Source organism: Arachis hypogaea, chromosome 7 (assembly GCF_003086295.3).
Source record: "Arachis hypogaea cultivar Tifrunner chromosome 7, arahy.Tifrunner.gnm2.J5K5, whole genome shotgun sequence".
Lineage (NCBI taxonomy): Eukaryota > Viridiplantae > Streptophyta > Magnoliopsida > Fabales > Fabaceae > Arachis > Arachis hypogaea.
The window spans coordinates 18,603,066-18,615,562 of NC_092042.1; the positions used below are offsets into that span (position 1 = coordinate 18,603,066).

General features: G+C 34.6%; 1 long non-coding RNA gene across 4 annotated transcripts; it reads right to left on the bottom strand.

Annotated features, from left to right (window-relative positions):
* Positions 1-1,408: 1,408 nt before the first annotated feature.
* LOC112702711 (uncharacterized) lies at positions 1,409-4,743 on the bottom strand. Of its 4 annotated transcripts, XR_011863801.1 has the most exons (4): positions 2,678-4,007; positions 2,329-2,491; positions 1,891-1,931; positions 1,409-1,665 (listed from the first exon to the last, which is right to left on the bottom strand). It is a non-coding gene; the product is annotated as an uncharacterized lncRNA (long non-coding RNA). The 4 variants fall into 4 exon arrangements; XR_011863800.1 differs by adding an exon at positions 4,374-4,743 and having other exon boundaries at positions 1,409-2,491; positions 2,678-3,422; XR_003154237.3 differs by having other exon boundaries at positions 1,891-2,491.
* Between the last annotated feature and the right edge of the window lie 7,754 nt (positions 4,744-12,497).

Here is a 12,497-nt window from a genome sequence, read left to right on the forward strand (position 1 = left end):
TAAAAGACACTTTAATTCAAGAACTCACGATAAATAAAGTTCACCACTGAGTATGTTTTATAATTAAATGAAATGGTGATGAGAAAATAAAATAAAATCTATTTTAGTATTATTGCATGGGACAAGTTTTTGCTACACTCATTACAAACTAAATATTATTTCTACTATAATAATTATTCTTCAAATTTTTAAATGAATAAAAGTTTAATTATATAAAATATTAAAACTTTCTCTATTTAAAAGATTTAAAAATTAGTTATAGGATGAAAATGTACTTTAGCCTATCTTTTATGAATATAAGATACTATAAATCTCTATTAATTTTTAGAAATAATATTAGGAAGATACAAAAGTCAAAATTTATTTTATTTAATTTTATTAATTCTTATAATAATTAATTATTATAAGAATTAATAAAGGCTAAATAATAAAATAAGTTAGGACAGTTTTTAGTTAATTTTTTTTATTATCAAATAATTCTAAATTTTTTAGTATATAGATAAAGTTATTACTCTAATAAGAGATAAATTGCAATAATATTATACTCTATAAGAACGTGATAAAAAAAAAAACAAACAATAAAAACAAAACTACTAATCTTAACATAAAAAATAAAATTAAATTCTAGCTCCACAAGTGAAAAACAATGGAGGAATAGCGGTCCAAAAGCTTAAAATAAAAAGCAAAGAGATTCAATTATTGAGACTAAGGGTTAGTTTGGATAAATAGTTTAAAAAATAGTTTAAATAATAAATTATTATATTAAAAATAATTTATAAATAAGTTATTTTGTGTTTGGGTTTTTAATTTTAAAAGTGTTTATTTAAAAGAAATGTAATAAAAAAAATTTATTATGAAAAAAGTCATTTTTTTTAATTTTTCTATAACATCTTAAATAGTTTCTTAAAAAGTTATAATTTAATTTTAAAATTTATACTAAATATTAATATTATTACTATTCATAAGTCAAAAGTTAAAAAAAAATTACTTTTAAAAACTCAAAAAAGTTATTTTAAAACTTTTTCCTTAAGGATACCATCCACCTGCCTGATGAGTCACTACAAGATTTTTGTTTATTTGTGGAGGTTTTTTTTCTTATTTGTGGAGGTTTATAACCCCATCAAATAGTTTTTGGGGGTGTCTAAAACCTCCAAAATTTGAGGTGCCACGAGGTCTTTTGTGGGGATTTTTAAAAACCTCCACAATCTATTCAGTGGGGGTTTTGTGTGTGTTTAGTAGGGGTTTTATACTAGTGTTTTGTGACAGTTTTAAATTACTTTTGTGGCAGTTTAAAACCCCCACAAATTAATTTTCTCATTTACGCACTATTCAAATTAAAATTTTTAATATTAAAATTTAAAAACTAAATCTTTTATAACACAATAATTCCTCAATGACACCAAAAAAATAATCATTTCTCAATACAAGATAACTATATATATATATATAAAAGTTCTCAATGTCAATAGTTCCATACATAATTGCATATGCTATTGTTCTTCATAACTATTACTTGTCTTTCATTAAAAAAATAAAATAACATAACTTCAATGTTTCAATATCATATAACTACATAATTGCAACAACAGCAACTTCAGTAATGCACATGCCCATGGAGTTCTCCACACAAATGATTGTCACGTAGTGTAACTAAATAGCATGACCCTGCAGATTATTCACAAAAAATTATTCTATGAATAGCATGACCTTGCATGCCATTGATCAAGGACTAAATTTAAAAATTATTCAATGATACTGATAAACCAAAGCCTGAAAACAGTAAACTCTTCTAATTATTCACAGAAAAATAAAGTATGGACAAGCTTAGGAAAAACAAACATAAGGAAAAGAAAAAAAATGCACAATACTGATTGAATGATGAATGCATACCACACTTTTCGCAGTGGAAATAGTTCTCTTGACCACCAACCCTGTTTTCAAATTAGATCATAAAAAATTAGTTTGTATGTCATAAATTCAGGTGACATAAGATATGGATATACTCAAACACAGCTAAGTGAACTACACCTACATATTCCACAATCATCGCAATGAAACTGTTGTTTTCCTATATGCAAATTGATTAAAAAAACATTCAGCATCATTGAGGAAGCAAGAATATTAACAATTCCTAGCTGGAATTATGCATCAAATTCGGCTTAGTTCATCTCCAAGAAATAAGTTGGAAGAAAATACTTATCCGCTGCTCAGTGTTACAAATTGCACAAACAACCTGAAACACTTTAGAAACTATTTAAAATTTGGAAGACATTGAACTGATAGAAATTTTAAAATGGCCAAAAAGATAAGAAATTTTTCCATCCAAACCTCATCATAGCAGTAGGACCACCAATCTCTATCTCATCTAAAATATGCTTCAAAGATGGATCTCCTTTTATGCGTGCCATTCTCTCCTCAAGCTGATCTATTCAGCCAGTTCCTTGATACTTGGATCCTATGCATTCCATATTTTAGCATTAGTAATATGGACCTGAAATGCATGGTTTATATTATTGTCTCACTATTGGCTTTAAAACAATACACCACTAAGATTCAAAAAAACTGCATGTACAAAAATAAAATTTTCTATAAGATAGAATATGTCCATAAAGTGAAATGAAATGCTAATTAACAATAACATGTCCATGAGCTGAAAATATATAATTGATTGACCTACCTTAAGAACATTCTGAAGCTTGTTGGGGATCGTACTTTGTTCATTTTTAGGGAATACACCTTTTCCAGTCTTCTTGATGTTTAGGCTTCACCCCTGACTCGGTCATCATAAAAACCTGAATTTTTACTAGTGGTGGTGGCAGAGACTTTAATGGGTCGTGTGATCCCAGATGCCCCTTAAATAAATAAAATATTGTAATTCTATTTTTTTTTTCTAATTTTTCGTGATATCTCCTACTATTTGTTTTTCTCAATGGGTTGGTTGTTGTATATGTAAAATAAAATTCGAATTCTAATACTTAAGTACACGAGTAAAATAATTATTCAGTCAATTCAAATTGATTTAACTCTTGAATCATTATTTTGAAACAAAACTAACGTTATTTTATATATGATTTTAACTATTTCAAAATGAAGTGTTTACTTAGTCGATTTGAAAGAAAAAGAGCAATTATATTGATTTAAATATCGACTAATAAAATAAATTAATTTGCTATTTCTCAACAATTCAATCATGAATCCTTATTGTAACTGAATCAATTTTCATTAGCAAGCACACATTCATCTTGTAATAATTAATAACCGGAGTTATTATTTCCTAGTTTTGTTACAAAAGCCCCCTATGCACACAGCACATGCGTGGAGGCTCCAGTCCAACCGGCTGCCGTTATTGGTCAGGGATGTGAACCTCGGCCTTTTGTCGGCGAAGGCGGGGATGTATTGGTTCATCACTGGTACGGCCGCCCCTTTTGATGGAGGAGGTGGTTTGTAACATTAAAAAAACAGCCAAATCATTCAAATAGAGATGTAAATCATTTTACCTAAAATAATATTTTGTATATGGAGTCCATTAGAGGAACAATAGACTATTTATATAACTGATTTTAGAGTTCACCAAAAATCGAACTCTTGATCTTTCAAATTTAACGCTCTAATATCATATCGTGATACCACTCATCTCAAAAATTTTAGCTGATGAAAAAAATAATATTAATAATTATATTTCTAATACTTCATAACTTCCATTGTACAATACTTTTCCTTTGTATATTAATCGAGGAGCATCTAGTTTCATTCTTATCTATTATTACTAAAAGAAATATGCGACTCATCTAGTTATTATATATAGAATCTTGATGGACTTCACATCTATTTAATGGTACGTAAAAGAATGTCGTTATAGTATACAAGATAAAAGTACTGATGAGTATTATTTTATTCGAAAATTTAGTAATTAAAAAAAAATAAAGTATATTTTTTATTCTTAAGATTTATAATTTTTTTAAAAATATCTCTGACGTTTAATTTTATTTAATTTTATTTTTAATATTTTTTATTTATTTAATTTTATTTTTAATATTTTTTATTTATTTCTAAATTATTCCTAAATATTTTTAATTTTGTCTTCAACATTTGAGATGAAATTAACATTAAGAAACAATTTTAATATAAATAAAAAATATATACAAAATTAAATACAATTAAATATTAAAATATTTTTTAAAAAATCACAAATATTAAAGATAAAAAATATTTTATCTTTAAAAAACTAACTAAAAATAATTAAAATTTATTTTATTTAATATTTATTAATTATTAATTATTTAATAAATATTAAATAAAATAAATTATGACTAACTTTTTTTAGCATTAGAATATTTTATTAATAAGAAGAGTTAATAAATAGTATAACCTACCTAGGAGCAAATGAAGGATGAATGAGAAGCAGTGCGAGAAAAATCAAGCATTGAAGGAATAATAAGAACTTTCTCATGTTATTTGCTCTACTTCTGTCTTCTCTGGAAAGAAAAAGTGGGAACCTTCTATTCTATGTATTTGGTGATGTTTATTATCTCTTGCGACAGAATTGTTCTATTTATCAATAACAGCAAAAAAGGGAAAACCGCGTAACGCGGTGTGGGGAGGTGGAGAGGGGGGTGGGCCGTCGACTTTGAGCAGAGGTCATCGACTTTGAGCAGAGGCCGTCGACGTCAGAGTCTTGTAATTGAACAAAGAATGTTGATTCTTTTTTTTAGTTATTATTTTTCCACTCTAATTATAATCAGATTTGAATTCGCTCTCAACTGTTTGGGTTGTTGGAAGGGATTCGGTATTTAAAAATGTGGATCACATGACTAACATTGAAATATAGTGTTAATTAAACTGAATTTAAATAGAAAGCGCTCATATTTAAAATTTTTAATTTAAGTTTAAATTAAAACTTTTGTAATTTAAAAATTATTTTATATCGTTACCTTTTTTTTAACAGAATATTAACATGAGCACATTATATAAGTAGGACTTTTTTCTAATTAAATTAAATTAATAATTTTAATTATATTTATCTAAATTTTAAATTAAAAAAAATAAAAATTAAATTAGTATTATCTAAATCGTCACAAATTATATGAATTTTATTGAGTCTCCAATTTATTTATATCTCAATTAATGAGCATGTGAGATGTCTTTCCACATATTTTTTTTCCTCTAAGATAGATGCTTTTATTCTAAATTGAAATAAAATGTTTGGTGAATAAATGACCAAATGTACCCATAAAAGATGAAAACGCTGACAATTGTACCCATAGAAGACCGAAACTAACTTTGTACCCATTGAAGATGCGGTCCGTGTGACAGATATACCCTGTCTTGGTTTGACACCAGCTTCGTGCTTAAACGAACCTACGTGGCACTCCAAACCCCCCAAACCTCTATCTACGTGGATTTGAACGTTATTATAAGGATTAACCCATGAAGTGGAAACCCTAGGGAGTCATCTTCCCCAATTCGAACCACACCCCAGTAAATGCAATTGACTTCAACCTCATCCAGTTTTAAGTGCATATAAGGAGAGAAGGAATTTTCTCGTGAGCCCTGGCATGTCGTTGCGAAGATATAACTCTCCTGCAAGTGATGGAACTCGCAGCAGTTCATCGAGTTCGAAGAGGATGAAGGGAAAGATGCTCGACGGGAAATGCTTCTGTGGGAGGGATGTTGTGTTGATAGAGTTTGGCACCATGACAAATCCTAACAGATGGTTCATCAGATGTCCTGGGTGGGGGGTAATGTACACGCTGTGTTCTTGTTCAGGTTAGAAATCTATTTTTGATATTATTGTTGACTATTCGGTTGGTTTATTTTTTCTAGACAAGAGATTGCAAATACTTTGTGTGGGTGGATGAAATTGAAGAAGGATGGGAGGGCTTAGCAAGAGCTTTAGCAAAAAGAAATTCCGATCAGTCTTATCCAAGGCATGAGGATGGCGTGACTGTAACGACTGGTCTGGAAAATCAGGCAGCATCGTCGATGATGTCCAGGAAATTGAAAAAATTTAGGGGTGAAGTTAGGGGGGAACTTAGGGGAATGAGACTGTTGCTCTCAACCATTGCGTTGGGGGTTGCCTTGTGTTTAATTTTTGAGTTGTATTTGGTTATGAAAGTGTAAGATGTGTATGAGTTGGGAACTTTGGTATGACATGCTGCTTAAGTGATTGTATAACTTTGATCTGGTTTTTATTAATTCTGATGCATTAACATAGGCATGAAGATTTCGATCTCTGGTAGTGTTATGTTTAGTTGTAGTTGATGCAGCCATGTAGATTGACATAAAGTTTATCTTGAAACAATGCTATTGTACACTCACCTGAATCTGTCTCTTCCTCTTAAGAAGCAAGTATAAGTAGAACAAGAAACATAGCAACAGTATGCTTTCGGTTTCTATTCTAAGGATTCATCCAAAATTAAAAAATGCTGTGCTGTCAAAAGACTGATAACATAACCATTGTAAATAGAGGATTCTGATTTACAAAAAATAAGACTTATGACATAAGCCAAACCAGACCATGTTTGGTTGCTCAAAAAAACACCCTGAAATCAAGTTTAACTACCTTATCCTAAACCAGACCATGATAATTACACAATACAAGAGTCTCGAGTTGCTCTTTAATATAACAAAACAACCAAATGCCAGCATTAGTTTTTGACGACCATTGTCGAGTACATTAAAAAAAGAAAACATAACATTAATGAACCATGAAATTCCTATGCTGATTGAGTCTCCAAACCCATGAGTTTCTATCAAAGTAGAGTTGAGTTGCTGCTCCCACTTGAAACACCTGTTTTTGATCTACTGAATGCGCCTTTCCTTCCACGTCCCCTACTATGAAATCCACCCCGACCAGCTATTCCTCGGCCTGTAGCACCCGTAGTCACTCCCGGCGTTGGCATGAATTGCACGAACCGTGTGGATGTCCCAACACTAGCACCTCGCAATGGATGCGCTGTAGTTTCAGAGTTGTGTGTTGATGGGGTGTGTGTTGGTTTGTTGGCAGATGGGGTAGGTGGTTGCTGTGTTTTTGCATTGGGAGGGGGTCGCTTAACACTTCTCCTTTTAACTTGTTTCCTAGTTGTTGCATTGTTGGTTGGAGGTGGCTGTTGTGTGGTTGTTGGCGGTGGCATTCCCTGTGGTGTGCCATGTTGCAGATAAGAAACAGATCTTAGAACAAAAGAATCATAACTAATGTAATGCACTTACATGAGCAGGGTGTGGTGTTGCGGAATCATTTCCATCCTCAGTGGCTGCTGCTTCAGCCTCTGCAGCCTCTAATGTCTCCTCCCAGAACATTTCAGCCATCATGTCATCATGATAATCCCCTTCAGGCACCTGCGAAGCAGCACTCTCTTCACCCATTGCCACTTTTCTCTTTTTACAGGTCCTTTTATTATGACCAGCCTACAGCAAATAACACTTAATGTAAGTTGAACATACATCATAATTACATACGTATTGCATCCTGAACTGATATGAATTAATAACACATATGAGCAGTACTACCTGTGGCAGAATTTGCAGACAATAGTTCCAATCTTCCTTTTTGTTCTATGAGGGTCACTCTTATCAGCAGGGGCATCGTTTCTCTTGTCTCTCTTGTATGAAGGTCTCCCAATTGGTTTTCTATACCGTGGTGGCAGAATAGGTAGGGTGTCTAGCTGCTCCTAGAACTCCTGGCTTGGAACTGGCTGCATAGAACACTGATAGGCCGCATTATATGCACCCATAGTCAGCCAGTTATGGGCGTACTCCTCTGGTCGCCTGTTTTGGTAAGCTAACGCAGCACATGCATGTCTACACGGGAGTCCAGTTAGTTGCCAAAGCCTACAACTGCAGGTAGCCTTGCCCAAATCCACACTGACCTTCACGGGCATACATTGGACTTCGTAAACATTGCCCGCATCATCTCCGGTTGGTAGAGGCCTCCACTTGTTGTTCTCTCTCTTCTCCCTTTCTAACCTGCTCTGCTGGGTTGGGGCCAACCGTCCACTATACCCAACCAAGGCCTTCTTATTCCTAGCCATAATCCTCATTACATAGCACCTCACTTCCTCTAACATTGTAATTATTGGTTTGCCTCTCATTTTCTTCACCTTGGCATTGAACACTTTGCAATTGTTGTTTGTGTAGTTGTCTGCTTTCGGATATTCACTAAAATGGGCCCTGCTCCATTGTTTCGGACTGATCTTATCCAAGTATTCCCATGCTCCAACATTGATCTTCTTTAACTTATCCATGGCAGCATTGAAGTCCTGTGTTGTGGTTGACTTAGCACATGACCACAGACACATTTTCAACTCTAAGTCACTCCATCTCTTGCGGAAGTTTTGCCATATATGCATGGCACAGAATCTATGATTTGCATTTGGATAAATTTCCTGCACTGCAGGTATTAACCCCTGCATGTAGACATAAAAATCAAGCAAGCACAATATTCAGCATAATTAACACTTTCAGCAAGCATGCATATGTTTAACATATTCAGCAAGTAACATATCAGCCATGAACATATTCAGCAATACAGTAGATAAATAAAAACACCAAAGTATAATATTATTCAAGGCCACAAGCTTGTTATAGTACAACTAGTATGATTGCAGGAGTCCAGTGCAGTAAAATTCTTGACAATAACACAATGCCCACTACTGAAAAACTATTAACATTCTAACATTCCTCTTAAATCTCAAGGTTATACTGCTTTTAGAATTTTTTTAATAGACTAGAAATGGTCCGGAAGAGAAGAGAACGTACAGAAAAAGATAAGGCATCATATATCATACATATATGAAAGAAACAGCTAAGACCGAAAGAGACAGAGCATGTAACAACACTTGTCAGTCCCTTGGAATATCAGCTAGAGAAAACACCATTAAACAGACAATGTACAGAGCACCAAATGGAATTCAAAAAACTAATCCTATCCCAAATAAAGTCAATACTCGATAACTATATACATAAGCAATTAACTCTAATTCGCACCATACATCAACTATGTACATCAACTACACTAAACAGGCATAATGAAAAAGAAGAAGACTCTCTACATAATACACCAGATTTCATTGCACTAAATTAATCAAAAAGGGTACCTTCTGCATATCTAACATAAAGTTGAAGCCATTCGCCTGAAAATCTCCGACGTCCTCTTGTAGTATCTCTAGGAACCACTTCCAACTTTCTTTATTTTCTGACTCCACAATTGCATAGGCAATAGGATAGATATGATTATTTGCATCCTGTCCTATTGCTGTCAGTAACTGCCCCCCGTAGTACTGATAAATCCCATTTTTAGGGTTTATCTTGTATTGAATTTAGAGTATTTTGATAACCTTTTCTCGCATTTAACCTATGAATTGGCATGGTTTTGTAATCTCTCCCGTATTTGTGCTTAAGTGTAAAAACATGCTTTTTAAGCCTTATTTTGATGAATTCTAGTTCCTCTTTTATTCCATAAGATGCCTTGATATGTTTGCTAGTAATCTCAGGTTGAAATAGGCTAGTCATGGATCAAGGGAGCAAGGAAGAAAGCATGCAAGTGGAGAGAAGCACAAAAGCCAAAGAAATTGATCTCGACCAAGTACGCGCACGCGCACAAGGCGCTCGCGCGCACATTGCAGAATCGGCCAGGGACGCGCACGCGTACCGTGCGCGCACGCGTCGATGATAGCACATGACTTCATTAATGCAACACGTGCCTAGCGATTTGAGAGGTTTTCTGAACCCATTTTGGCGCCAATTGCTAAGGGAAAGGAATAAAAGGATGAAGGATTAAGGGAAAGGAATCACTCAATGAATCATCTAAGTCTAATATAGAATATACTTAGGATTAGTTTAGAATTTTAGAGAGAGAAGCTCTCACTTCTCTCTAGGATTAGGATTAGGGTTTGATTAATCTCTCTTCTTAGATCTAGGTTTAATTCTTGCTTCAATTTACTTCTCTTTCATCAAGTCTTAATCTTCTCCTCTTCTCCTTTCTAGTTATGCACTTTAATAATTGTAATTCTTCATTTTGTTTTGGATAGATTGTTGTTCATTTGTTTTTTTTCAATAATGCAATTTGAGGTAATTCATGATAATTGTGATTTCCTTGATTTGTTGTTGTTCATTCTTTGCAATAATTGTTGCTAGATTTCATTCTTGTTGTTGATTTACTATGTTTTCCTTTTATGCCTTCCAAGTGTTTGATGAAATGCTTGGTTGGATTTTAGTGTAGGTTTTGCTCCTCTTGGCTTAGGTAGGGTAATTAGTGACACTTGAGTTATCTAATTCCTTTGTTGATTGATAATTAGAAATTGCTAATTGACTTGAATGCCTTTAAAGCTAGTTAATCCTCTAGGAGTTAATTAAGACTAGAGGAATCAACTTGATTCATCCACTTGACTTACCTCCATGGTTAGAGGTTAACTAAGTGGGAGCAATGAACAATTCTCATCACAATTGAGGAGGATAACTAGGATAGGACTTCTAGTTCTCATATCTTGCCAAGAGCCTTTTATAGTTGTTAGTTTATTTTCATTACCATTTACTTTTCATGCTTCTTATCCAAAACCCCAAAATAACTCATAACCAATAACAAGACACTTTATTGTAATTCCTAGGGAGGACGACCCGAGGTTTGAATACATCGGTTTATAAAATTAGGGGTTTGTTACTTGTGACAAACAATCTTTTGTATGAAAGGGTTATTGTTGGTTTAGAAACTATACTTTACAACGAGATTTTATTAGTGAAATTCTAAACCGTCAAAAATCCAATCATCAAGTACCCTCTAAGAAAGGTCCCATCCAAACCTATTAAAGGTCTACAACCTCCCACAAATCCCTTCTTGCACGCATCAAAGCATACATATATCCTCAGAAACAAAGGATTCGAATCAGGCATAGGATTCGTATGTATCCTTACTGTCGAGCCAGGGTTTGTCTTTAGTATTTCATTACCATAATCACGCAGTCTTGCATACTATGCAATCTCGAAACCCTCAATCCTCTCATTCGCCTTCTTCATAGATCTGTAAATTTTCCTCTCATTGATGAGTACATCATACTCAGACCTGAAATATTGGTCAGCCTCCCTCACTGTCAAGTTTGGTTGAACTCTAATCCTCTTCTCTAGCTCATCAATTACCCATTTCCCATCTGCTGACTTACAGTGATTATCTCTGCTACAAGTGTGTTCATTAACAAATGTCTTTACCTGATAGCTTGGGGGAAACGTTCTCTTGGCACAGTAGATTTGCCAAGGACAGTCCTCATCATAGCATATAGCCTTGGATCTTGTTGAGTCACAACGAGCAAAGAATATGCTCCTGCCAATGTGGATATTAAACTTTCGGACAGCCTTCCTGAACTGGTTCAGAGTCTCAAACTCCATCCCCAATTCCAACCTCACCTGGCTAACCGGGGCATCAGCATTGCTCTGAGGAAAAACCGGAGTCTCAGTATCATCGTCACTTGCTATGCTATGCAAGTCCTCTGAAGAATAGCAATGATGTCCAGGGTTTTCATCAGAGAATTCATCCTCCTGAACTGGCACATAAAAGGTTGGTGGCTTGTCCAGATCAGGGTTCAGGATAAAGGATTGCCCTGTAGGGAGAGGCCTCCTGGTTGATCTCCTCTTTTTCCCCTTTTGCCCTCCATCAACCTCAAATGAAGGATTGCTTTGATTAGTTTGGGGGACCCTATTGGAATCAGAGGATCGACCTGAATCGGAGATCGATTGGGAAAGTGGATTCCTACACGAATGTGGGGTGTATTGGGTAAGTTGTTCAGGTTCAACAGGTTCATAAACATTGGCTTCAGGCTGCTGGGAGGGTTGTGACTGACTTGATGGTGGCTGATCTGGTAGGACAGGGGTTGGAGGAGGCTGATAAAATTGTCCTGCTCCATGGGATGATGCTGCTGGTGGATCTGCTGTCTCCTGGGGCACACTGTGAGTATCCTTTTTTTGGGGCACACTGTGACTGTCCTCACCCATTCTTTGGTTCTCTTTCACAACTTGCACATTACCTACAATTTCAGCATCATCATGATCTTCCACTATTACCAATCTTCTCTTTGGACTCTTCTTTGGTGTTGGCGTCCTTTTGGCACATGTCTTTACTCTCCTCTTTGACGGAGTCATATTGTTCTCCTCAACAATCACAGCCTGGTCCACCGGATGCTCTGTATACACATTGATTTTGTTAGGATTCTTCACGGCTGCCTCATACATTCTAACTACGTCCATATCAACCCTTAGGTCCCTCAACCCATCATGAAGCTCCTTCCCTGGTTCTTGCCAGTAAAAATTAGAAACGGACATATATCCAATGTCCTTCAACAAATCAGTTATTAAAAAACCGTCCAGTGTATCAACATTCACCCTATTGATTTCTGTGACTTCACCACCAGTATAACTAATTAACCCACCATGCCCTCTCTCAAACCGTCCTCTATGATTAATACAGAGTGTTATATGGATGGTGGCCATTCCTGGAAATGAAAATACCCAAC